Source organism: Schistocerca cancellata, chromosome 4 (assembly GCF_023864275.1).
Source record: "Schistocerca cancellata isolate TAMUIC-IGC-003103 chromosome 4, iqSchCanc2.1, whole genome shotgun sequence".
Taxonomy (NCBI): Eukaryota; Metazoa; Arthropoda; class Insecta; order Orthoptera; family Acrididae; genus Schistocerca; species Schistocerca cancellata.
In genome coordinates, this window is record NC_064629.1 from 811,441,796 (window position 1) to 811,468,346 (window position 26,551).

The window sequence follows — 26,551 nt, forward strand, 5'->3', positions numbered from 1 at the left end:
ACAAATTTCAAAACTCCATTTCTCTCCCCACATCCAGCACTGCTGGCGGCTCACCTCCAACTGCGCAACGCTACGCGCTGTTCACATCCAGCTGCCCAACACTACAATGGCAGACAACAATGCAAACTAGCCACAGACTGCACACAGCACAGCCAGTGATTTTCATACAGAACGCTATTTAACGTTGCCAATAAGCAAACATAAACAACCTACTTGCACCATGTTCTAAATTTCCGCAACGGTCGCAGGTTCGAATCCTGCCTCAGGCATGGATGTGTGTGATGTCCTTAGGTTAGTTAGGTTTAAGTAGTTCTAAGTTCTAGGGGACTGATGACCTCAGATGTTAAGTCCCATATGTGCTCAGACCCATTTGAACTATTTTTCTAAATTTCTGTGTTTCTTCCCTATAGCACGGGGCGAGACTCATACACCAGCGGCTCGTGAGAGGAAGTCTGAACAGCCTTGCCCAGAGCATCGCAGCAATGATTTGTTCGTTCCTGTGATTAGTAGACGTGCTCCGTGATCTACCGAAAGCCTGAGGTGTAAGAGGAAATAAGGTAGGATAGAATTTGCACTCGTGGCCAGAAGAAGCTTCGACTGTCCGTCTTGTGCGTAGTGAACTATCTGCTTGAGAACATAATCTCATGGTGTAACGGAAAACCAAGCGAGATTTGTCACAGTGACTGCCGACTTAGCGTTGAAGTTCGCGGTGCTAATGCGTTCTGAAAAGGCCGTGAACTCGCTAAGCTCCTTCCCGAAACAGAAAGCAATAAACAAAACAGTATTGACCATGAATAAGTTACATTCTACTAATAGAAGTGTTACATGCATAATAATGACTAAGCGGCTCAATGGTGCAGGGGGGTGGGATGTTGTTAGTTGATTAGTTAGACATTTATATGTCCCACTGAACATTTGCATTTTTTTTTATCGAAAGGTGTGGAATGAATCAGTTTACAGGATGTGTATACATGATTAGTTTGAGTGGATGCTACATGCTGATATAGTAAAGTTGTGAGGTTGCAAAATGACACATTGGTCTAAATTTAACATTAATGAACGCATTATTTTTCAGTTCTACTCATGCAACTATACTTAAAATTATTATTTTTTTTTGGAGGGGGGCTACAAGTTTTTAAATAAATCTTAGTCTACGGAATATAAGGAGTTGTCAAGAAGAAACGATTTTAGGTTTGATTTAAGACTTGTTTTACTACCTGTCAGACATTTTATGCTATTGGGAAAATGATCCAAAACTTTTATTGATACATATTGAACTCCCTTGTTAGCTGATAGCGTTACTAATGAGTAATGAAGGTGCGTTTTTCCTTTAGTTTTGTAAGTATGGACGTCACTGTTCTTCTCAAATGGTGACTGATTATTTATGATGAATTTCAATAGCGAATATATATGTTGTGAAGGTGTAGTTAAAATGTGTAACTCCTTAAAGGAGTTCTTACAAGATGACTGCAAGTAAACACATACTATTATTACTGCTCGTGTTCGTGCACTCAATACTTTCTTTGTAATTGATGAGTTACCCCACAATTATTCCATAAGACATTGAGTTGAAATATACAAAATATAGGTTGATTCGTTTGTTTCCAAGACTAAAAACTACACAAAGAGGAAAAGTAGCCGAAAGCAACCGTCTGAGCAGGCCAGTAGTGCCCTGTTATTCCAAAAAATTATGAGACTGGATTAATTTAAAAAAAGAGAGAAAAGTTAAGATGGTAGTTTTAATGCTTCAGGTGTTCTACAGTGTCTCCCCCCCCACCCTCTTTTGTTCAACCCAAAAAAGTTCGTACAACCAAGTAAAACTGTCAGCAAACTCCTTCTATCGAATGTTGTTCAACTCGTGCATCACATTGATTTGAATGTCGGTTATGTTGTCAAAACGTTGAACCTTCATGTGAATTTCTGCACTTTGTCATTGTGTGGTAGGATCAGAGGGCAATGCATGTACAAGCTTCAATCGCTGACATCAGAATCAGCATTCCTGTAATTGCTAATATCAACATCAGCTCTTTCACCGGGATCGCTGACTTCAGCATCTAGCGCTCGGGCTATGACATTATTTCCCTAATTCACCCCTCTCCCTTTCCTTTGTAGCCAATGGTGTATGCATTTTGCGAAAACGTGGGGTGTTCAATGGCATGAAAGCTCGACCGCTCACCCTTCGAGCAATTTTAATTTTCATAGTTCAATTGCGTGAGTGCTGCCATTTCTTTGCTGTCTTCACATACGTCCAGGTCTCGTGTTCAAATGACGAGATGCTAACATTGAGCAAAGAAGCAACTCTGTTTGTTGTAAACATGTATCAGAGAAATGTGCTCATAGCTTTCTGCATCAAGAATGGAACGGCATGATGACGGACGAGTGTATGACTGGGACAGGGGGAATATTGTTCAACAAATAATGCCAGTGCAACAGAATGGTAAGAAGATGCATTACCTGACTGGGTTCACCAGTACAGCGTGTTGCATTTGCTGGAATTGCATACCCTTTCTAAAACATATGTCCAGTCTCCCACTGCGCAAGTAGCAGCTGTCAGTATTTGTCAATGTTTTTTGTTATAACAATTTGGTTACTTTGAATATGTACATCACAGCACTCCAGTATTACTCCGGTTCCATGCATGTGTATTTTACAGATGCTCTGTGATAAAAGTAATAACGTTTATACTTCGATTTTTTCGTTGTTATTGCTATAGACGAGGACATACAGAAATTTCTGCCTGGCCCAAGAGCATTTTAACAATTTAATGGCATGACGTCGGCATCACAGTGGCGTTGCATTGGTATCATGGGGGCATCACACTAGTGTCGCATCAGCATCTAGCGCTGCATTGTCATCAATATGGTGTCACATCGGCGTCACACAAGCGTCAGACCGCCGTTGTCCCCCCAGGGGGGTCCACAACTCTTTTGTGGATACGTGCGTAGCGAGCACGGGACCCCGAGCTAATGTGGCCTTCCTTTCTTTCCGGGCTGCATACCTTCCCTTTCCGCATCCTTCCCCATCCCTATCTTCGCCCCTCCTCCCCTCACCTCTGGCTCTTTCCTTCCCTTTCTCCCCATCTGGGAGTATGGTTTGTGCCTACGTCCGGAGACGGACGCTTGTAACTGTACTGCATTCTTCGCCCTCCTTGCTTTTATGTCTTCTTTCTTCCTTTGTCCTTCTCTTTTCCTTCCCTCTTCTCTTTCCCTTTTCTCCGCTGCGGCGTTTGAGACCTCTCTTCTTTCCTTTCCCTTGATCTTTCTTCCTCCCTGTGCGTGTCTGAAGGCCGACCCACGCCTTTTGTGCGTAGCCGGTGACGGGGTAACGCGTAATTCCCCGCCCCGGGTAGACAGGTAGGACACGTACGTACCCCCTGGTAACGGCCAGGCCCAGGGAGGGGTGATAACCCGAGCTGATACCTTCCGAAAGTGCCGATTGGTCCCTCCGTCCGTTTGTCGGGAGGTGTGACCTGAGGTGTGAACAATCACCTAAGGCAGGAGTGCCCTCAGAGAGGGCCCCCACAAGGGAGGAGCGCGCCATCGGAGACGCCGTTAATCATGGGGGATTCTTCTGCAATGGTTTCCTCACCTTCCACTATGTCTGCTCACAAACGTAAGTATACTGAGTCTCAGCCACAGACGATTCTTCCATCGTTGCCACAGTTCCTTGTTGTTTCTCGGTCTGATGAAGGTCACGACTTCTCCACGGTCAACCCTTTCATTATTCAGAAAGGTGTCGACGCAATTGCAGGTCCTGTAAAGTCTTGTTCCAGATTACGGAATGGCACCCTGTTGTTAGAAACACACAGTGCCCTCCAGGCACAAAAATTGCTGCGTACTTCTCTGCTCCACACCTTCCCTGTCCGGGTGGAACCGCACCGTACCTTAAATTCCTCGCGTGGAGTCGTTTATACACGCTCCCTCGATGGATTGTCTGACGAAGAAATTCAGCACTATCTGTCTGACCAGGGCGTCACGGCAGTTCATAGAGTTATGAAACGGGTTGACACGAACATCATTCCAACCCGCACTGTCTTCTTGACATTTGACACAGTTCAACTCCCATCGAAAATCAAAGCAGGCTATGAGATAATTTCCGTTCGCCCTTACGTCCCAAACCCTACGCGTTGCTATCGATGTCAGCGGTTCAATCACACCAGCCAGTCCTGTTCCAATCCGGCCAAATGTGTTACGTTTGGCAAGGAGGCCCATGAGGGTGCTTGTCCACCTCCATCCCCTCGCTGCATCAACTGTATGGGTGACCACCCTGCTTCCTCTCGAGATTGCCCCGTTTTTAAGGACGAAAAGCTCATCCAGGAAATAAGAGTGAAGGAAAAGGTGTCGACCTTTGCTGCTCGAAAATTATTCGCCAGTCGCAAGCCCACCGTGCCTCAGACAGGGAAATACAGCACTGTCCTTGCTTCTCCTCGGCCAACAAAGGAGGCGGCCACGCAGACTTGCGACCTCACCTTTAGTGCCACGGTCGTCAGATCGGCCAGCGCAAAGATCGCTCGTTCAACCTCACCACTTTCGCCTGCCCACTCTATGGCTCACCCTTCGTCGGGTTCTGCTAAATCTCGAGCCCAAAAGTCGGACGCAAAGTCTTCGAAAAAAGAGCATACTCGTGAAGAGTTTTTACGTACCGCAACTTCCCAACCATCGGTTCCTCCTTCATCTAAACGTCATTCTTCCAAGAAGGCTACAAAGAAACCCAGTTCCTCTCCTTCTCCGCCAAGGCGTGTCCCATCTACAGCACCACCTGGCGGAAATCGCCCTCGGCCGTCTTCTGTGTCGTCGAGGCGCACTGCTGGTGGCCGGTCAACCGGCCGATCGCTGGTGGCAGGAGCTGCTCCTGACCAACCTATGGATCAGGATCTTCAGCCTTCGGCTGACTGCCATTCCATGCTGTCGGTCGCTAGCTCCGAGCAGTCTTTGACTTGACAGCAACTTTGGTCACAGTCCTCCATTTTCTGTTCACCCCATGTCCATTATCCACTGGAATATCCGCGGCATTCGAGCCAATAGGGATGAATTGTCGATCCTCTTAAGATCCTACTCGCCGGTCATCTTCTGTCTTCAGGAAACAAAGCTGCGTCCCCATGACCGCTTTGTTCTCCCTCATTTTCAGTCCGTCCGATATGATCTCCCCTCTGTTGAAGGCTCTCCAGCCCATGGAGGACTCATGATTCTTCTCCATGATACTCTCCATTATCACCTAATCCACTTAAACACTTCCTTCCAAGCTGTCGCCGTCCGTCTTTCCCTTTCCGGATACACGTTCTCTCTTTGTATTGTATACATTCCATCGTCCACACCAATGGCACGAGCTGATCTCCTTCATCTTCTTGGTCAGCTTCCACCCCCCTATTTGCTGGTTGGGGACTTCAATGCCCACCACCCGCTTTGGGGATCTCCACATCCTTGTCCACGTGGCTCCATATTGCTAGACGTCTTCCACCAAGCGGATCTAGTTTGCCTCAACACTGGGGTCCCCACATTTTTGTCTGCCTCCACGACGACCTTATCTCATTTGGACCTTGCGGGCGGTACTGTTCCGCTAGCTCGGTGCTTCGAATGGTTCGCCCTTGATGATACACACTCGAGTGACCACTTTCCATGTGTCCTCAGACTGCAGCCTCAACTGCCATATATGCGCCCACGACGCTGGAAGTTTGCCCAAGCCGATTGGACACTTTTTTCGTCTCTCGCGACATTCGATGACCGTCGCTTTCCCAGCGTCGACGATGAGGTCACACATATTACCGACGTTATCCTTACAGCTGCGGAACGTTCAATACCACGCACCTCCGAATTGCCCCGGCGCCCCCCAGTTCCTTGGTGGAACGAGGCATGCCGTGATGCAATACGTGAGCGGCGACGTGCTCTTCGCATTTTCCGTCACCATCCTACTTTGGCCAACTGTATCCGCTATAAGCAGCTCCGTGCGCGATGCCGTCGCGTCATCCGCGATAGCAAGAAGGCAAGCTGGAAATTCTTTATTAGGTCATTTAACACCTTCACTCCCTCCTCGGAAGTTTGGAGTCGGCTTCGACGGTTCTCCGGCGCGCCTAGTTTCTCCCCGGTCTCTGGGCTCACTGTCGCGCATGATATCTTAGTGGACCCCGTCGCAATTTCTAACTCGTTGGGTCAGCACTTTGCTGAGATTTCGAGCTCTTCAAATTACCCGCCAGCGTTTCTCCCGAAGAAACGTGCAGCGGAAGTGCGACCTCTTGCTTTCTCCTCTCAAAATCACGAAAGCTACAATACTGTTTTCTCCATGCGGGAACTCCAACATGCCCTCTCATTTTCTCGCTCCTCCGCCCCAGGACCGGATGGTATCCATGTCCAAATGTTGCTGCATTTATCAACCCCTAGTCTGCGTTACCTCCTTCGCCTTTATAATCGAATTTGGACCGACAGTACCTTTCCCAAACGGTGGCGGGAAGCTATTGTCGTTCCTGTTCCGAAACCTGGAAAGGACAAACATCTCCCCTCTAGCTATCGCCCCATTTCTCTCACGAGTAGTGTCTGTAAGGTTTTGGAGCGTATGGTGAATTACCGTTTAGCTTGGTGGCTGGACTCCCGCAGTCTTTTAACACCAGCCCAATGCGGATTTCGGAAGCATCGTTCTGCAGTTGACCATCTTGTTGCTCTCTCCACTCATATCATGAACAATTTTCTCCGGAAACGCCAAACGGTAGCAATATTTTTCGATCTGGAGAGAGCATACGATACCTGTTGGAGGACAGGCATCCTCCGCACACTGTTCTCTTGGGGCTTTCGAGGCCGGCTGCCCCTTTTTCTTCGCGAATTTATGACAGAGCGCACTTTTAGGGTGCGGGTGAACACTACTCTCTCCCGTACTTTCTCCCAGGAAAACGGGGTACCCTAGGGATCCGTGCTGAGTGTTGTACTGTTTGCCATCGCCATAAATCCAATTATGGATTGTCTCCTTCCTGATGTCTCGGGCTCCCTCTTTGTGGACGATTTTGCGATCTACTACAGCTCTCAACGGACCAGCCTTCTTGAACGACGTCTTCAAGGATGTCTCGATCGCCTCCACTCGTGGAGCATCGAAACCGGCTTCCGTTTCTCACCCAGTAAGACCGTTTGTGTCAATTTTTGGCGACGTAAGGAGTTTCTTCCGCCCTCCTTTCATCTAGGTCCTGTCAACCTTCCGTTTTCAGACGTCGCTAAATTCTTGGGTCTTATGTTTGACAGAAAACTGTGCTGGTCCTCCCACGTTTCCTATCTTTCGGCTCGCTGTCTGCGATCGCTTAACACCCTCCGTGTCCTGAATGGTACCTCCTGGGGAGCGGACCGAGTGGTCCTTCTCCGCCTCTATCGCGCCTTAGTGCGCTCGAAATTGGATTATGGAAGCATAGTCTACTCCTCTGCTCGGCCGTCTATTCTTCGGCGTCTCGACTCTATCCACCACCGTGGATTACGTTTAGTGTCTGGAGATTTTTACACTAGCCCTGTGGAAAGCCTTTATGCTGAGACTGCTGAACCTCCACTGTCCAATCGGCGAGCAGTCCTCCTGAGTCGTTATGCTAGCCATCTGTCTTCCATGCCTGCTAATCCAGCCCATGACCTTTTTTTCGACGCCTCCTTTGATGTAGGGTATGCAGGCCGCTCCTCCTCCCTACTACCCCCGGGAGTCCGCCTCCGTCAATTGCTCCATTCTCTTTCCTGCCGCTTTCCGAAAACCTTCTTGACAACTTGGGGTACAGCACCGCCTTGGCTCCGTCCCCGGATCTGCCTGCTCCGTGACCTTTGTCAATTTCCCAAGGATGGTACCCCTACACTTGTTTATCGTCGGGCATTTGCTGCTCTATGTGCACAAATGACGGACGCCACGTTTATTTACACCGACGGCTCGAAAACATCATTAGGTGTAGGGAGTGCCTATATTGTTGGCGACACCCCAAATCGCTTTCGACTTCCCGACCAGTGTTCGGTTTATACTGCGGAGCTTTACGCTGTTCTCCAGGCTGTCCACTACATCCGCCGCCATCAGCGGATACAGTACGTTATCTGCTCCGATTCTCTCAGCTCTCTCCTCAGTCTCCAAGCTCTTTACCCTGTGCACCCTCTGGTCCACCGGATTCAGGACTGTCTGCGCTTGCTCCACCTGGGGGGCGTCTCGGTGGCGTTCCTCTGGCTCCCGGGACACGCTGGTATCTGTGGGAATGAGGCGGCCGATATGGCGGCCAAGGCTGCAGTCTCTCTTCCTCGGCCAGCTGTTCAGTCGCTTCCCTTCACCGATCTACGGAGCGGTTTATGTCGCCAAGTTGCTCATTTATGGCATGCGCATTGGTCAACACTTCCCCGTAATAAATTGCGGGAAGTGAAAGCCCTTCCTTGCGCTTGGACCTCTTCCTCCCGAACGCGTCGTCGGGAGGAGGTAATTTTAGCTAGACTCCGGATAGGGCACTGTCTTTTTAGCCATAGACATCTTTTAAGCGGTGATCCTCCTCCACTCTGTCCCCACTGCTCTCATCCGTGGACGGTCAGACACCTTTTAATTGAATGCCCCTATTTTAATCCGTTACGCTCCCGTCTACAGCTATCGCCTGATCTATCGTCGATTTTAGCAGATGACACGCGCTCAGCTGACCGCGTTCTCCAGTTTATTAGTGACAGTGAAATGACGTCAGTCATTTGAAGCTCTTTTTTTTGGGACAACCAACCCCTTTCTGTAGTGGATTTTTAAGCATTCTTTCTACTTTTAGTTTCTCCAATTTTATGATTTTGTAACCATTGCTGCTGGTTTTCAATTTCGGTTTTTTACTGTATTAAGTCACGGGCTGGGCGCTAATGACCATAGAAGTTTTGCGCCCTAAAACCACAACCAAAAAAAAAGACCGCCGTTGCATCAGCACCTGTCGTCGAGCTGGGATGGTGTGGTTTCACATTGGCATTGCGATGGCGTGATAATGGCGTCACACTGGCTTCTTACTGGCGTCACATTGGTATCTGGTGTCACAATGGCGTCACACTGTCGTCACATCGGCGTCGCATCCTGCAGGAAGGCCACATCCTGTGGATCTGCAAGATAGAATGCAGTCCCCAAAGTCTGGTGCACACACAGTCCGCAGCCTTGCTGCACGTCCATTTGTCTGAAATCACTCATGGTCATACAGACGCTCAAAAAAGGCTTGAAATGTTGTGTGATGTGGTTGGTGTCTCTGTGGGTACTTATTTTGGTATAGCCATGCTGCCTCACTACCATTACTGTCTGCTTGGCTGTACACAAACACCATCTTGATTTGTTCACAACTTGAATACTAGACCATCCTGCTGCTCACAGTATGCTGTGTCAATCACATAGCCTGCAACACACAAGGAACACACAACACATGGTTAGACGAACTTATATTCGTTAGTGCCATCTACCATGGCAACGATGCATTTCTGGACATATGTTCATAGTACCTTTTTTCTTCTATTTCCAGTCAGGAACCCACCCTGCAGTTTGTTGGTTTTATAAATATTCACTCTATGTATATTTACAGGGACTAATAAATAGTTTTCCCACTTTTGAGAGAAATGTCGAAGGGTATGGGTGCTGAGATGTATATCAACACCCTCAACCACAAGGCAGTGTAAATATAAGCAGTGATGGTGATGAATAAGAATATAGGTGGAAAAATATGTTTAACTAATAATTATTTTTCTCCTTGCAGGTGAGCTGAGGTCTTCATCACCAGCGACCTGATGTGGAATTAATGCTGTTCGATTAAAGCTACAGTTTAAACACCAGTGACTGTAAGAGTGTCAGTGTTGGTATGATACCGAATTCGGAGTTCTACCTGGTGGTGGTATTTGAAAATGCTTGATTTATTGTCGTCGAAGTAATGTTATCCATGGATAACATTGTGTGATGTGTCAATGCAAATTCTAAACTTGTTCCACGGAAATATTCACTCTCCATTGGTGATACTGGGTAATCATACAATCTCTCAGGGGACTTCTTGCCAACAGTTAGAACATTTAACGGCAGAGAGTGCATACATCTGCAGGAGGAGCCGGTTAAGAATCTAATGTCTTCCAGTGCAATACAGCATGAAACAGAGCGTCAGCTAAGGTGGCAGCCATATGTCCACCGATTCTGAGAGACACTGTGGGGTAATTTGCTGGAGTAAGATTACCAAACTACTCCCGCCCCCTCCACTGGAAGAAACCATAGTTCAACTCTGTGATTCATGCTGCACGTTGATGGAGGTGGAAACGCATTAATTAACTTTGCCAAATGTGGGCGTAGAGCTCGGAGATTATTCAAGTTTGTTTATATATCCAGCTATATACTGATCAGTCAGAACATTATGACCACCTACCTAATAGCCAATATGTCGACCTTTGGCATGGATGACACTGGCGACACATCATGGAATGAAATCAGTGAGGCCTTGGTAGGTTGCTTGAAGGAGCAGGCACCACATCCATACTCACAAGTCACCTAATTCCCGTAAATTCCGGGAAGGGAGCTGATGAACTCTGACACCATGTTCAATTATATCCCACACGTGTTCATTCAGGTCCAGATCTGGCGAGCCAGCTCATCAATTGGAACTCGCCACTGTGTTCCTTGAAGCACTACATTGCACTTCTGGCCTTTTGACATGGCGAATTATTTTGCTGAAAAATGCCACTGCCATCAGGAAACATGATCGTCATGAAAAGGTGTACATGGTCTGCAACCAGTGTATGATACTCCTTGGTCATCATTGTGCCTTGCACGAGCTGCACTGGACCCATGGATGCCCGCATCAATATTCCCCAGAGCATAATGGAGCCACCGCCAGCTTGTCTCCATCCTGCAGCACAGGTGTCAAGGAGCTGTTCCCGTGGAAGACAATGGATTCGCACCCTCCTATCGGCATGATTTAGAAGGTATTGTACTCATTAGACCATGCAATGCTCTGACACTGTGCCAACGTCCAGTGCCAAAGGTCACGTGCCCATTTCAGTCGTAGTTGCTGATTTCGTGGTGTCAACATTGGCACATGTATGAGGCATCGGCTGCGGAGGCCCGTCGTTAGGAGTGTTTGGTGCAATGTGTTTTGAGACACAATTTTACTCTGCCCAATATTAAAGTCTGATGTTCCGCCACAGCTGTCCTGTTTCACCAATCTGCCCAGCCTACGACATCTTACATCAGTAATAAAGGATGGCCTCCCAGCCCCACAACGTCTGTATGTGGTTTCGCCTCATGTTGAAGACACTCACCACAGAACTTGTCAAACACCCAACAAGTCATGCAGTTTCCGAAATGCTCATGCCAAGCCTCAGGGCTATCACAATCTGCCATAAGTCAAACGCAGATAGATCGTGCACCTTCCCCAGCCTACACACTGACAGCAAGCTCACTGCACCGTGCATGTGTGTGACTAGCAGTTATTTCTTGCCAGCTGATGTTGCTATGGTCTGGATGAGTTTACATTGATAGTAGGTTGGTGGGCATAATGTTCTGGCTGATCAGAGTATATGTGTTTATAAATTAAGAGTTTAAGAACTATATGTGTGGTATTTATTTAGCTTTAAAACCCCTACATCCTGAGGTAAATAAACAGTTGTCACGAAGACTGAATGGATAAAACAACCTCCTCACAAGGCTCTTGTGGTAAACGCCTGGTCTTGGAATGATACCAGTGGGAGGCACCCACATGCCTTGCTCATACTGTGGCATCAAGCAATCAGGCCTGCAAGATGAGTGGTCTGCCAAGCGAGTGGATTCGTTCTTATTTATCGAGTAACATGAACTCTCGTACTCACAATTAAGTTACAAATTATCCTCCTGTATGAATAATACGCAACGGAAACGCACATCTGACTATAAGTGATTTACAGAACTCGGACAGTTCACTACGCACTGGCAATACCACATTTTCTTTGTCTTTTATTTAACAGCTTTTATCAACACGTGGCCACCGCACTGAATATGAATGGCGCACACATTATAAATTCGGGACATAATGACAACATACAATTCGAAGGAAAAGTCCACCAATCTTTTTCTTTTCACTATCTTATTTATTCCGATAAATTCTATAACCTAAACACACTAATTCTATAACCTACAACAATAACACATGAGAAATTCCGCCCAGTGGGCATGGCTTTACATTGGTGAATCTCTATATTATAGTCTCGTAATTATTTAACGCTACAGTGCACTTTCTGGATAGGATGGTGGATCTTTTATTATTTCTCACACTTCGACTCTCACAATCATCATCACGAAACTTTCCTCCAGACCGAGCGGTACAGAAGGAACAAGCATAACCCACTAATTTTTTGAAACTACCTCGCTACTCTCCCATGCAAACCACACATACCCAAATTACATGACATACACCACACTACAATATGAAATACTACACAGGTAATAGTCACAACATTATCACTTTCAGCTTTCCCACTTGAATTAATATTTATCCCAGTTTCACACGACACTGCCCCACTTCGTAATTCTACTTTCCTACTATGAACTCTGGAGATATATGCACGTCTTCCTGTGCAATGCAAGCAAAGTGGTGTTGCTGGATAGACGGCCGACTCACCTTGCTTCTCTCTCAGAGTTTGAATCTAGCATCACACGGAATCATATCACGCAAAGTAATATTAAGAACATATTCATCACACACGCGAGTCCTCAACTGATACCATGGATGAGTACTTCTCTTTATCTTTTGTCTCATACAGAGTTTGAGACTCACACAGTACTCACCACGTGGAAGTACTCGTCTCTAATTTAAAGTCCTGCACACGCCATTTCTTAAATATTTCAACTTATTGTACACACGCTAGTAATTCAGCTTAACTTAAGCACACGAAAGTATTTCAACTTATTGCTACACGTGGTTTCATTGTGACCATTGGTCACTTCCGAAGATTACTACAATCCCATTAATATTACCTGCCTGACATTTAATTCTCCCCACAAAAGTTCCTGAAATAGAGAAATTATTTAAAACTACTCTTAAATATTCCACATGCATACCATGTCTCCACTATTTCATCATTACGGAGCACAACTAAAACAGGTCATAACAGCACAAGATCCAGCGGCAGAGTGCTGAAACATGGCCGTTCTCGAGGTCCTCTCGCACCTCTGCTGAAGTGGGGGAGCACCTTGCTACCGTATTGGTCAGCCACATTTCAGGCGCTCAAAGCTCAGGTAAGTTTCATCTTTGGTCCCACCAAAGGATTGTCTCAAAGATGATCATATATTCACATTCACTATCTGTGGTTAGCAGACGACCATACGTTCATTCATTTCACAGATCTCACCAAACTGGATGTAGGGATTTACTTTGTGGGAGTGCACATGTGATCAATTAAATAAATAAATTGTCATTCTTTCCCACACTGGTATCCGGCTTCGCTGTATTAACTGAAATTGAGTTATTTTACAAAAAAAAGTGTTGTTCTGACAAAAATAATGAAGTATGTTGTACCTATTTTCAATGTCGGGCGGTACTGTACCCTTTCACCAGAACCTATGGGCAGAGTATGAGGAATGGTTCACAATTTCCTGATAATATTGTGTTTTGGTTGTTAGACCACCTGATTGTGGGAAGACTAATCATATTTTATCAATCTTACTTCCTGAAGGGATTCTCTTTGAGCATGTATATACACTGCAGGAAAAAAGTAGTACATCCTTTTAGAGGTTTCAATTTCGTTCAGAATTTATTGTTACAACAGTACTTACGGAAGACATGAAATGATTACATTTACTGATTAGTGGTACAAGTGGTTTCCCATGCTGAAACACCCATATTAGTATGTGGTGTAGCCTCCTTGTGTGGCAATGCAGGTGCTGACTCTGGCACCCAGTCGATCATACAGATGGCGAGTAGTGTCCTGGAGTATTTTATGCCATGCCTGCCTGACCAGTTCATGTAGTTATGTTAGAGTTGTTGGTTTATGAGGTGCACAAGTCACTTCTCACCCCATCATATCCCACACGTGCTCGATTGGAGACAAGTCTGGAGATTGTGCTGGCGAAGGGAGTTTGTGGACATGTTGCAGAGCATGTTCAGTTTCACTGGCAATCCGTTGGTGGGCATTGTCCTGTTGGAACAACACATCATCCTCCCGTTGCAAGAATGGCAAAAGAATGGGTCTAACAAAATTCTGCATGTACTGAGCTCTCTTTAGCGTCCCTTCTAGAAACAACAAAGGTGAACAAGAATTATAGTTTATCACACTCCAGACCGTAAGACCTGCAGTGGGGCTAGTGTGCCTTAGACGAATGCATTTATGAGACAGTGCTTACCAAGTCTACGTCGTATGTGCAAACGACTATCATTTGCGTGCAAGCCGAATCTGATTTCATCGCTGAAGACCATGGTGCGCTGTTATGTCTTCCAAGGGTTCCTCTGACTGCACCAGTCGAGGCGTGCACGTCGGTGTTGTGGTGTGAGTGGAAGGCAGGGTAGAGGTGTGCCTGCCCATAGTCGCAATCCTAATAATCGGTTAGCAACTGTTTGTGTTGGCACATCTTGGCTCAAAAGCCCTCTTATCTGTACTGTGGTAGCTGTACAATCAGCCAGTTCTGCTCTTAGAATACGACGATCCTGATGGGAATCTGTGCTGTGTGGACATTCGAAACCTCACCTATGTGTGTGACAATATTCACATGACCACTGATACCAGAATCGTTGCACAACTGACACGGCACGCCCAACTTGTGTAGCAGTTTTCTGAAAGCACCATCATACTACTCAGAAGGCCACAATTTGGCCCCTTTCCGCTCAGTTGGCTGTACGAAGCATGAATGCATCTCTGTGACGTGGTTGTCTGCTTGTTTCACACGTTTGCACAACACTTAACCTCCCTGCTCTGAGCGTTCCCTATTAAAGGGTAGACACAGACGGCGCTCTGGTAGCTATACCACTACGCTGCCTGGTGTTGGACGACGCTGAAACCATTATCAGTACATCTACTATTCCCCCAGGTGGCATATGTCGCCATCGGACCAAAATCGACGTTGCCTTTCCAGGTATACTATATTTCTTCCAGTGGTGTACATTGTCAAAAACCGCATTTCAAACTACATATCAACTATCGCAGGAAATTTTGCATGTCATTGATGGAGTAAATTACCAGACATTCAATGAAGGCAGTGATATTCCACCACCTGGGAAAGTAAAACCAAATAGTGTACTCATTTTTCATTATTTTGTAGTGGAAAACCAGGATCCGATACGCAAATAAACAGACAGAATATCGCTGGCCCAAAAAGTAATGTAGAGCAGTGAAAATTCGGGAATAGCTTTGTCTAGGTAACATATTTAAGTGATTAACATTGCGAGTTCACAGACTGACATAAGTACGAGATAAGACATTGTAAATGTGAAACGCTGGTACATTAATGACCGGCGTAAGCGCCAGAATGTTGAATTTAAGTATGCAAACGTTCACGCATTAGGGTGTACAGGTGCCGGATGTCAGTTTATGGAATAGATTTCCTTGCCTGTTAGGTTTGGTGCGTCAATACAGGGATGATTAGTGCTGTTTGTGGATGACGCTGGAGTTGTCATTCGGTGATGTCCCATATATACTCGATTGGAGACAGATATGGTGATCGAGGAGGCCAATGCAACGGGTCGAAACCCTGTAGGGCATTCTGGATTACGACAGTGGTATGTGAGCGAGCGTTATCCCGTTGGAAAACACCCTCTGGAATATTATTCATGAATGGCAGCAGAACAGTTCGAATCACCAGACTGACGTACAAATTTGCAGTCGGGGTGTGTGGGATAACCACGAGAGTGCTCCTGCTGTCATACGAAATTGCACCCCAGACAATAAAGCCATGTGCAGGTTGTAACGGAACATATTAAAGGCTTTACTGTACCGAAGTATGCGATACCCTCCAAATTCAACCAGTTTAACGAGTATTTATGATTATAGCAAAGGTATTGCGTATGTTAACAATGATTGCATAACATGTCTCCATAAACAGTCAACCCATTAAATTATACTGAGTAACTGACCTACACAAAAGTTTATATCACTTGATCACTGATACAGCAAATGTCATCATGTAAAAACACTGAGTTCATCTTAAATAATTAATATGAAGTACGAAAAATAGTGGCCAACTTAGGTATTTTGGATCTCCTTAAATAAAAATCACCCAGTGAAACCTATTTGTTCACTAGGAGCGGTTTCACTCAGTATTCACGAAATCAATCCTATTTTAGACGAAAACCAATGTAATTCTGAATAATTCATGTTATTTACTTATTTATGCAAATTAGAGAAGTCAATTGACAAACTTCTAAAAAACGGCCTTTTTGTAACAAAGAATTATTCTGTCAAGTCAACAAATCTGTCATTTTAATAACATGTTAAATTATGTCACTGGATGCAAATTAATAACTTTTCTGCACAAATTATAGCAGATGTACATGTGACTTATAAACTATCTCTTTTTAGTAGTTCTTTGACAATGTTATAAATACGAGCAGCAAGAAGGGTCGAGAGGCAGTCGGAATGTCACTTTGGTAAAGTGTGTTTGCGTGTTATTGTTTGAGGTGGATAAACAATGCAAAGAACATGTAAAGGAAGTACTACTTGGTGTTGTGTCATGGTCTTTGGTGGACAGTGGAATTAAGATGGCCACCAGAGTAATAAATATTTGAAGTTTACATATTTGTTGGTTTCGCTCGTTCTTTATCATCAAAAGCATATAAAAACACTGGACCTCATGTTTTTAACACTAGACAACCAGATTTAGAGCCAGCATCAGCATCGAGACACGGCAGCGATCCAGCAAGTAGCAGCGATTACCACAACACAATGCATTTTAATGACGCCAACCTAACATCAAGTGCTAACAAGCTCCGTAAATGGGAGTCAAATAGTGCGATTATAGCAATTAGCAATATCTACGACCAGGTGACCATTACAAGGTCCAGTGTGTCTAGCATACAAACAGGTTGGTTGCAGGCCGTCAACTGGCTGTGATGACCACACAGCCATCGCTGGCACAGAGGCAGAACCAGCTTTCATCAGGAAACAGAAGACACCCCCCATCCTGACCCCGAATGAGCTCTCACTTGACACCACTGAAGTCGCAGATGGTGGTGGTTTGGTGTCAGTGGAACGCACGTTACAGGACGTTTGTCTCGGAGTTGTCCTCGAAGAAACTAATTTGTAACAGGTCGTTGGGTCACTGTGGAGCTAACTGCTGCTCAAATTGCTGCTGCAGATGCAGTACCATGCGCCAGAGCCATACCGAAAACGATGCTTTTCCCTCCTGGTAGCGCAACATGGCCGTCCAGAGCGTGCACGTCTTTCGACTGTACATTCTCGTGACCGCCGTTGCTAGCAACCATGTACAGTGGCTGCATTCCTGCCAAGCTTTTCTGCAGTAACGCAGAAGGAATATCTAGCTTCTCGTAGCCCTATTACAAGGTCTCAGTTAAACTCAGTGAGATGCTGATAATGGCATTTTTGTCCAACAGCAACGCACCACGTCCAGTCTCAAAGGTAACTAACGCTCATGACTGTTACAGCGTCTATTTACTAGCGCCACTCTTACACGAAATCTGAATAGACATCAACTTTACGATGTAGAAACACGCTTGCCAACTTCCCTTTCTGTCGCACAGTTCCTTCTTTGTGTTGCAAATTTTATCCGTCACTATATTTTTGTTTCGCTCGTCATATGAAAGCTGATGTATTTTATTTGTAACAAACGTACTAAAGCCTATCAAAGTAGTTGGTTAGGGATAATGCAAACCTTATTATCGCATTCAACCAGGACAATAGGAATTTAAAACATATTTATGAAGCACTTGCAGCAACCGACATGACGCTCAATGAATTTGTTAGCATATGCGGTGACTGCTGGAATCGCACACAGTATAGCTTTCTGATGATATATAAAATGAGGAAACTGAACTTCCAGGAGTTCCTACGTAAAAGGTAGAGCACCAATACGCAACGCAACTGTTTCAATATATTGTAGACTTTGGATAAATTTGCACGTGTGTAAGGACATGCATCTATATATAAAATCAAGACGATCGGCTAAAAAATAATGGAACTGGAATGTCTTATCGAGACAGTAGCTAGAAATGGTGAGACGTTGGAGCAGTTGAATGATAGAATCCAGCAATCCATCAATGAGAAAACTGAAGAGGCCAACACAAAACTAACAGATATATGTGGAAGTAGTCTAAGAGTACTATCATAGACCATCATATATCACCACAAAACTGACTTGGAATACAACAGAATGTCGGCGACAAAGTGTAAAGTTCTTGAAGAACAGAGAGCTATTCGACGGAAATTACGATTACTTAAATTAGGAAAACTGCAAGGAGAACAGTGTGTGTCACAAACGTTTAAACCAGTAACATAAAAACTGAAAAGGCTCTCGCAAACTATGGATGGAGTGGAAGAGCAGAAGAGGAAGAAGTGGACGCACACACTATTACCGATGACATTAGCGATCATCTTGACAGAGTAAGGCAACATGTTTAGGGTTAGCAAGGATGAGCTATATACGTAGGTACTCACCTTACCTTATACCGGGGGGGGGGGGGGGGCGCGCGGCGCGGCGCACTAACAATTTGGTTCGCGAACCGTGCCCTGGCATGAGTGCCGTAGTGCTCATCCTCACTGCACACTTTGCTCTTTGCCACGCCACGCTGTCTGAGTACTGCGAACGCACGACGTTTAAATCGCAGTGCAGTCACACTGTATATGACTTGGTTTTATGTTTCACATTTTGCAATAACATAGATCACAAACAAAACAAATTTTCAGTATTTAATTATTTTTGGCGCGCTGAAGACATAATATAATTTTTATCTAGTAGACATACAGAAAGACACAGACAACTTACACAGCTTTTAGCACTAAGTTTGCCACATAATCGTCACTTATTTAGTTCCATAATTGGAAAAATGGCCTTTCACACACACACACACACACACACACACACACATGTTGATCGAAATTTTGTAGCAATTTTACAACTTCATTGAGGAGATACGGAAATTCTATCCAGGGAAAGCAATTTACACATCCTGGACGGTTTTAACGTAAAACGATTTGCCTTTTAAAACGAAGTACCTTGTACTTCACTTACATCTGCACATGCACAGGGGCGTTTAAACTGAAATGGCAAACGGTCTCGAAAACAGCAGATGTAAGATTAGGAAACTATCCTTGTACTTCTTTCAAGGCCACGATGGAATCTTCAAACCTCGCATTTTCTTTAATGCCAGTGAGCCTAGGGGATTGGACTGTGTTTGTCAGAATGTTTCCCTTCTACAATATGATTTTATTTTTAATTGTCTCTCCATCAAATCACAAAGAAGTTATTCCTCACCTTGCAGTGTCCTACTGCGGGTAGTGTGGCGTCAAGTCCACTTAAAATGCGAGGTCTGGAATCCATTTCGGATGTTGTAACTTTCGTTCCTGCATTCCTTTTTCCTTCATAAATTCGACAATAGCGAAACGAAAAATCGTTCAAGGCATGCTCGTTTACTTATCCAACATACTTCGCAGTACTACATAATGTCTCAATTCTCTTCGTTTATTTCCATAGGGAACTATTGCAACTGACCGTGGAATAACACTCGTGACTTCAGAAGTTATACAGTTTGTACCACCAATGTCTTCACTTGCTGCATGCCTGCAAATTTAACACAAAGTGCTTCTTGATGTACAGAACTATGAATCCCGTCTGTCGATGGTTTTAATTTCTTGCACATTCATTGACAATTAAATCTTTGAATTCTTTCTGCATGTTATTGTAACGTCGTTTCATGGCAAATTTGCAGTGCCCGCCATTTATGTGACTGCATAATATAAACTGAGAATGCTCATAACTCTTTTGCCATTCCCATTCATTTTGGAAGCTTCTGACGATAGATCGCAAGACTGCTTCTTTTTGTGAAAACAGCCACTGGACCTGTGAATGTCCTTCATGCCACAAACAAATAGTGAAGGGTAAACAGCACCGAAACCACATTTCTGCCGGACTGAAGAGAATTGTACCGACCAAAAAGTGGCACATCGTAATGTTGAAGAAAATGTTGTGCTGCGCCGGATCTCCCAAAAATGCGAAAGTGTACCTAAATCCAGAGTATTTTCCATATGATAACTTACAGCTTGAGTGGAAGAATAACAATGTCGGTCTTCTGTGCGATACTTACGCAGAATTTTGCTCTTCTTACTATGAGGGCGATGAATTTTGATGCATGCTCACTCTTAAGGAATTTAAAGAATTAACGTATTCAGTGGTGACTGCTCAAAGCAAAATGAAGCCATGTAAAGTGGAACTGTACACGTTTGTATTGAATTTGTTGTTGCAAAAGTTCGTGTATGCGTCAATGCTACATGACCATCTCATAAATTACTCACCTCTTACATGAGCCGTACAATGTGTGGTATATATGTAAAGGTATTCAACCACATGCATCATACCCCACAATGAGATCTTAGAACGCAAATATCATTGTGGATATATGGGGGTTTCATGACGAGTGTGGACAATCAGTGTTTATAGATATTGCATTTACAGCATTCTCCAATGCTGCACAAGTATTCCTCCATCATTGCCCCACCCAAACCGGTTATTGCAGTACAGGATGTTAAGACTCATCGAACAACTGCATGGCTTACTTTCTATCATCATGGAAAATGGTGGGACAAAAAGGGAGCACCGTATGAAAATATACTGACATTGTTTCGAACCTATGGCCATATAGACAGCATAGTTTACATAAGAAGCCGTCAAAAAGTATTGTGGCTGCATGACATCAAATAGCGTATAAAAAGGGGACAAAAACTTTCGCAAGAATCACTAACTGCGTACAAGACATTTAGCAGTTCGAAATATTATTTTTATGGTCGGCAAGCATGAATGAAATATGAGATGCCTTGGATCTGGCTCTCATACATAAAGTAATGAGTGTAAAACAACATTTACTGCATCATAGTTTGGGAATTTTAGCATAAAGGAAATGTTTTAGTTATGGAGTAAACAATTTTATTTGCCAGAGAACTGGATGTGATAGACTATATCACTATTTACACTTGACACCTTACTAAAGTTATTTAATCACATGTGCATAATTGTCTGCAGTCTGTCATTCCTTTTTTGATGACGGGCATGTAGAAGAGTTGTTTATTTTATTTACATACAGTTTAATGAGCACTGCAAAGTATTTGTTGACCAATAAGAGGAAATAATTTTCGGAGGTACTCTTTACAGCAGCACACTAGCTCATCAGTGTATGGATCAATTTGTTTCGAACTCCGTGAATGCTTTCAAATAAAAAATTACTGTAATGTTAGACATTGTAGAAGTTAAGAATTGTACATATTAATTGAGGAAAAAACATTTTGCTTGTTTCATATTATTTTACGAATTTATGAAAGGTATCGGAGCCATGATAATGTTGTCAAGTGGACATGAAAACATTTTTACACCCATTGTGTTCAGTTTTGCATATGGCCCAATAAATAACACAGTTATCTGAATTTCATTGTGCAGCATCTACTTTATCCTTAACTCCTGTTTCTCGTATTTCATAATTTACTGTAGGTTGATAACTTGCCTGCAGAGTCATGACAAACATTTATTTTGGCACCATTGCTCTTCATTATCTGCGTCTTAAATAATACAACTCAAAGCACACTTCTGTAATGCTCTACACTTTACAATTAATGACAAATATTTTTAACAGTTTTTTACAACTTTGGAGCTTTCACTATCGTCCACTTCAGTCTGAACGTCGGTGACTGAGTTTTGTTGCTCCACTTCTTCTTTTCTCTTTCTTTTCTTTCGGCTGGGTCTGGAATTACTTTCCTTTCTACTGAGCAAAACTGAAGGAGCAGCCAGACCAAATACTGAAAAGAGGAGAAAAAAGTTGTATGTAACAGTCATAATTTAACAAATCATTGAAAAAGCGTTAAAATATAGCTATTTTGTTGCTTTACAAATAATACTTACCCCTGGCTTAGTAAATTCTCATTTCTTAAGTCCTTCTCTACAAAAAATACAGGAGCATACTACATCACTCCTATTTAAACGTTCCGGTCTATATTTTATATATATTCGTCAAGATCTGCTCTTCTACTGCAAATAATCCTCATTTTACATCTAAAATGAACAAAAACTAAGTTACAAATAATAACGTTTTCAATTATATGAAGTAAAACAACTCAGTGACAGACACTAATCTCCAATTTATATTCATAGTTACATTTATTTATTCCTCAGGAATCTGTAGAATGACTTCTGATCACTTTGTTGCCCGTAATTATTGCACCCATATGTGGCACAAAAGACACCACTACCAGCCGTTTTCAGTTCATAAACCAACTGAAACTCTTTCAACGAGGCTCTCGTCTGTTTGTTCACATACACGAGGCAGTTAGTATTCTATTCCGGCCACCAGGGTATGCTACAGCCGCTGTCTCACTCTTTCGGACAGAGTTTCCACAATACGCTATTTGATGTGCAAATACTTATACAAATACCTGTCATCCCCAGCTGCGTATTACGGTATTTTGACGATATTTACGTTTGGGTAGTCTAATTACAGCTAAACGAAACACAAAGCCATACACGTTTCGCATTTATACTTTGCAAGGCATCTTCAGTGGCAGATTTTGCGGATTTTGTTCTCCATGTTGTGGTTTTGTTCCATTTTAGCACTGTTCTTATAATTGCCATTTTAAACTTTGTTTTTGAGACTTCACAGCACTAGGAACTGAATACTTGCGTGTATTGCTCAGTACATATCTCATCGCTCATCATCAATAGGTTTTGTGCTTCTAGATATATTCTCCTGCTCGCATGGGGTCAATGCCCTTCATCGCCAAGTCGTCATCAAAAACCTCTAGAAACAAAATAAAACCGCTGATACGCACTGTATGCAAGTATAGATTATTATTATTGTAGAAATACGAATTACTAGTGCTTACGTATCTGCTCATCCACAATCGCACCCCAGCCCTGAGAACGTAGGGCTGAAAATGGCGACATAGATTGAAATAGGAAATACTCCTCAGTGACCTGGGGTATTTCAATAAAACAAAAGACGATGGAGTATAATTATCAGGTGTAAATATATATATGCACAGATTTAGATGGATAGAGAGGACCGTATTACTTACTTTGAAGCTCATCTCGATTGCAATTTGGAAAGCCCAGTCTCGCAGATCTCCATCGGTAACAGTGCAGTGCCTCTTATGAGCAGCTCTACATAGTTCATATCTCAAGAAAACTCCTCTAAAGAACCATTGTTCATGTTATTTACTCAAGTTTAGAGGTTTATGTTGGTTATTAATGGGGGGTAACGGGACTCTGTGGCCATCCTGCACAGTAAATCTTTGAGAAAGTTTTTGTTCCACAGTTTTTCGAGTTTCATTTTGACATGTATTTATTACTTCGTGTAAATCTTTCTCCCATTTATACAGCTCACGTTCAGATTTTACAAAAGAAAACCGAGTTGGCAGGTTGGCAGGTTGGTTGACACAATGAATATTCATTCAGTTTTATCTCCAATGTTAACACTTAATTACCGCAAAAGCAATTGGTAGTTATTATGGATATTAAATGAGTTGCAAATTTGAGTGGATCAATATGAATTAGACAATGACGACTCAACAAGAATCCTTTAACGGCCGAAATGCGTCCTGACATTCCTGGGACCACACCTTTCCTGGGAACACATTTCCAGCACATCTGGTTCAGAGGAGTAGCAATTTGTACAACATTTGCAATAAACTTAATGTAACATTTTAATTTCTGCACGATAGCCTGTAACTCCTTGATGTTATGGGGTACCAGAAAATCTTTAATTGCAGACAAGTGTGAATGAGCAGGATAAGTAACCTGTGGATTTATGACATGTCCTAAATATTCAAGTTCTTTGTGGAAGGAAGAGTACTTTTCCTTGTTACGCTTCAAGCCAGCCTCAGCAAACACCTCAAATCAACACTCTAAATTTGCTAAATGTTCAACAGATGTATGACCCTGACAAGTATATCATCCAGATAGTTTGTACATGAAGAAGCTTCCGCTGTTATTTGTTCCAGGAAATGTTGAAAAGTAGCAGAAGCTGAAGCACTTATAAATGGTAGTCTTTGGAGCCGAAACAATCCTAGGTGAATATTGATCACAAAATATTGCTTAAACTGCATGTCCATTGATAACTGTAAGTATACCTCACGTAAATCATTCTTCAAAAAGAATCTTCCCTGTCCCAATTTGTCCATTAATTCCTCCGGTCATGGGAGAGGAAATGAAGCCATGACAGTTTGTGGGTATGCCGTGGCTTTGCAATCATTATGACCGAGAGGGATTTGCACTGGCGTGCATAAACGGGTTGTATCGCCTCATTGTCTTTGCATTGTTACACATCCTGAACAACCTGCTTGCATGTAGCACGGGGGACAGGTCTAGCACGATAAAATCGTGGCTGTTGATGGTCCTTAATAGTAATGTGCGCCTCAAAATATTTAGCCCTTCCTAAACCTTGTACAAAAATGCACTACATTTATTGCACAAGTCAGAGACATTAGTTTGAGGCACTGAGACGCTGTTTTGTAACACAGTGTCTTGTATGAAAGGTTGGACAAATCAAACAAGTCTAAAGCAAAAATGTTTGCACCATTTCTAGAACGTAGTACATGGAATGAAACATACTTTGTTGTCACGAAAAGCCGTTGAGAAACTGCACAGCCAAGCATTGGTATTTCGCGTCCATTATAAACAGACTAAACAGAAGTAGGCTTTTGTAGCCATGTGGTACCGAACAAATCATAGGTGTCTTCATTGATAAGAGAAACAGTTGCACCTGTGTCTAATTGAAATTTTATTGTCTTATTAGCCACTATCAACTGGATGGATGAGTGATATCACATAGGAGGTTCACCAGAGCTATAAATTTCGAGATTTATGCAGGAGGAGGAGGAAGAAGATTAGTGTTTAAAGTCCCATCGACAACGAGGTCACTAGAGACGGAGCACAAACTTGGACTGGGGAAGAAGAGGGAAGGAAATCGGCCGTGCCCTTTCGCCTTTCGAAGGAACCATCCCGGCATTTGCCTTAGGACATTTAGGGAAATCGTTGAAAATCTATACCAGGATGGCCGGACGCGGGTTTGAACCATCGTCCTCCCGATGCGAGTCCAGTGTCCTAATCACCGCGCTACCTCACTCGGTCGAGTTTCGTGCAGGTGTATCACTCTTGTGGGTGAGGATGCATTAACGCACTGAATCCAACCGCTGTATGAAGGATTGATAATGCACAAGAAGTTTGCCAGTGGCTATAAATTTCGAGTATGTATTATTCAACGTCTCTGTCAGGCTCTATTAATGGTTATCCAGAAGCATACAACTTGCGGCAGAGACAGAAAAACTGGTAGGCATCTGCTTTCTATTATTTAGACTGTGTTGGGAGTTTATATGCAAAGAATCAGACTTAGTGTTTAGGATAAGAGCAGCCTTTCTGATGAAATGAGATTACGCTGCAGTTGCTGGTGTGTGATGCATAGCGGGGCTTACGAGCAAGCAGCTGCAGTGGTGGGGACTCAGTCAATGAAATGTCTGTCTGCCCATTGCTGCAGCTGCATTGTGATGAGTCGGAAGCGCCTGTGGAGTACGTGCTGGCAGCTGTGCATATACAAGTAGCTAGTTGCCATACAATGAATGAATCGACTGTCTGTACGCACCCAGAAACCTGTTGCCCAGAGTGTTGACAGCTACCGCCCTCTGGGTAAACATAGCGGGGCCACAGGACTGTGAGCTTTCTGACTCGGCTGGGTGCCTCTTTGTGACATGCTGGATACAGGAGTCATATGGTGAACATTGCGGTGCTTATCATCCGTGCGGCGCATGATCCCTGCATCTCTGAGCAACGCAATGTACGCTAACACAATGATAATGTGAGAACACGTTCCTCACAGTTTTTAAAATATTGTATATGTCAGTAAGTACAACATTAGGTATTTTAATACAATGATAATGCGTGATCAGGTTCCTTACATTTTTAAAATAGTTGTGACTGTGCATGACCACTGTACTGATGTCTGTTATGGCAGAGGGGTGCTACACATCACTTGCAGTTTTTTTTTACTTTCCCACCATTTTCACACATCCACCCTAATGTCAAAGTGTCTGGGCAGTATGTTTGACTGTAATGTCATTTTCGGCCATAAATTCTAATAATAATGATAATTGTCTGTGGCAGCAAATAAGATAACCCCCCTTTGAATTTACGCCCCTTTTCATTAATCCATAGCAATGCCGAAGTGACTGGGCAGTCATGACGTCATTTTTAATCATTAAATTACAGTAATTAAGACATTTAACCCAATAAGATAATGCCCTGCTGTTTATATAGGTTGATTACGATTATATAAATTTTCAGGGATGATGAAGAAGTGTAAATGTACCAATCTGAGGTAAGGGATCCTGCTCTGAAAACGATTGAGTCGAAAGTTATAAGCAAAAATGTTCTGATACCTCTGACAGTGGACCTCTTCTACTGAAAGCTCTTT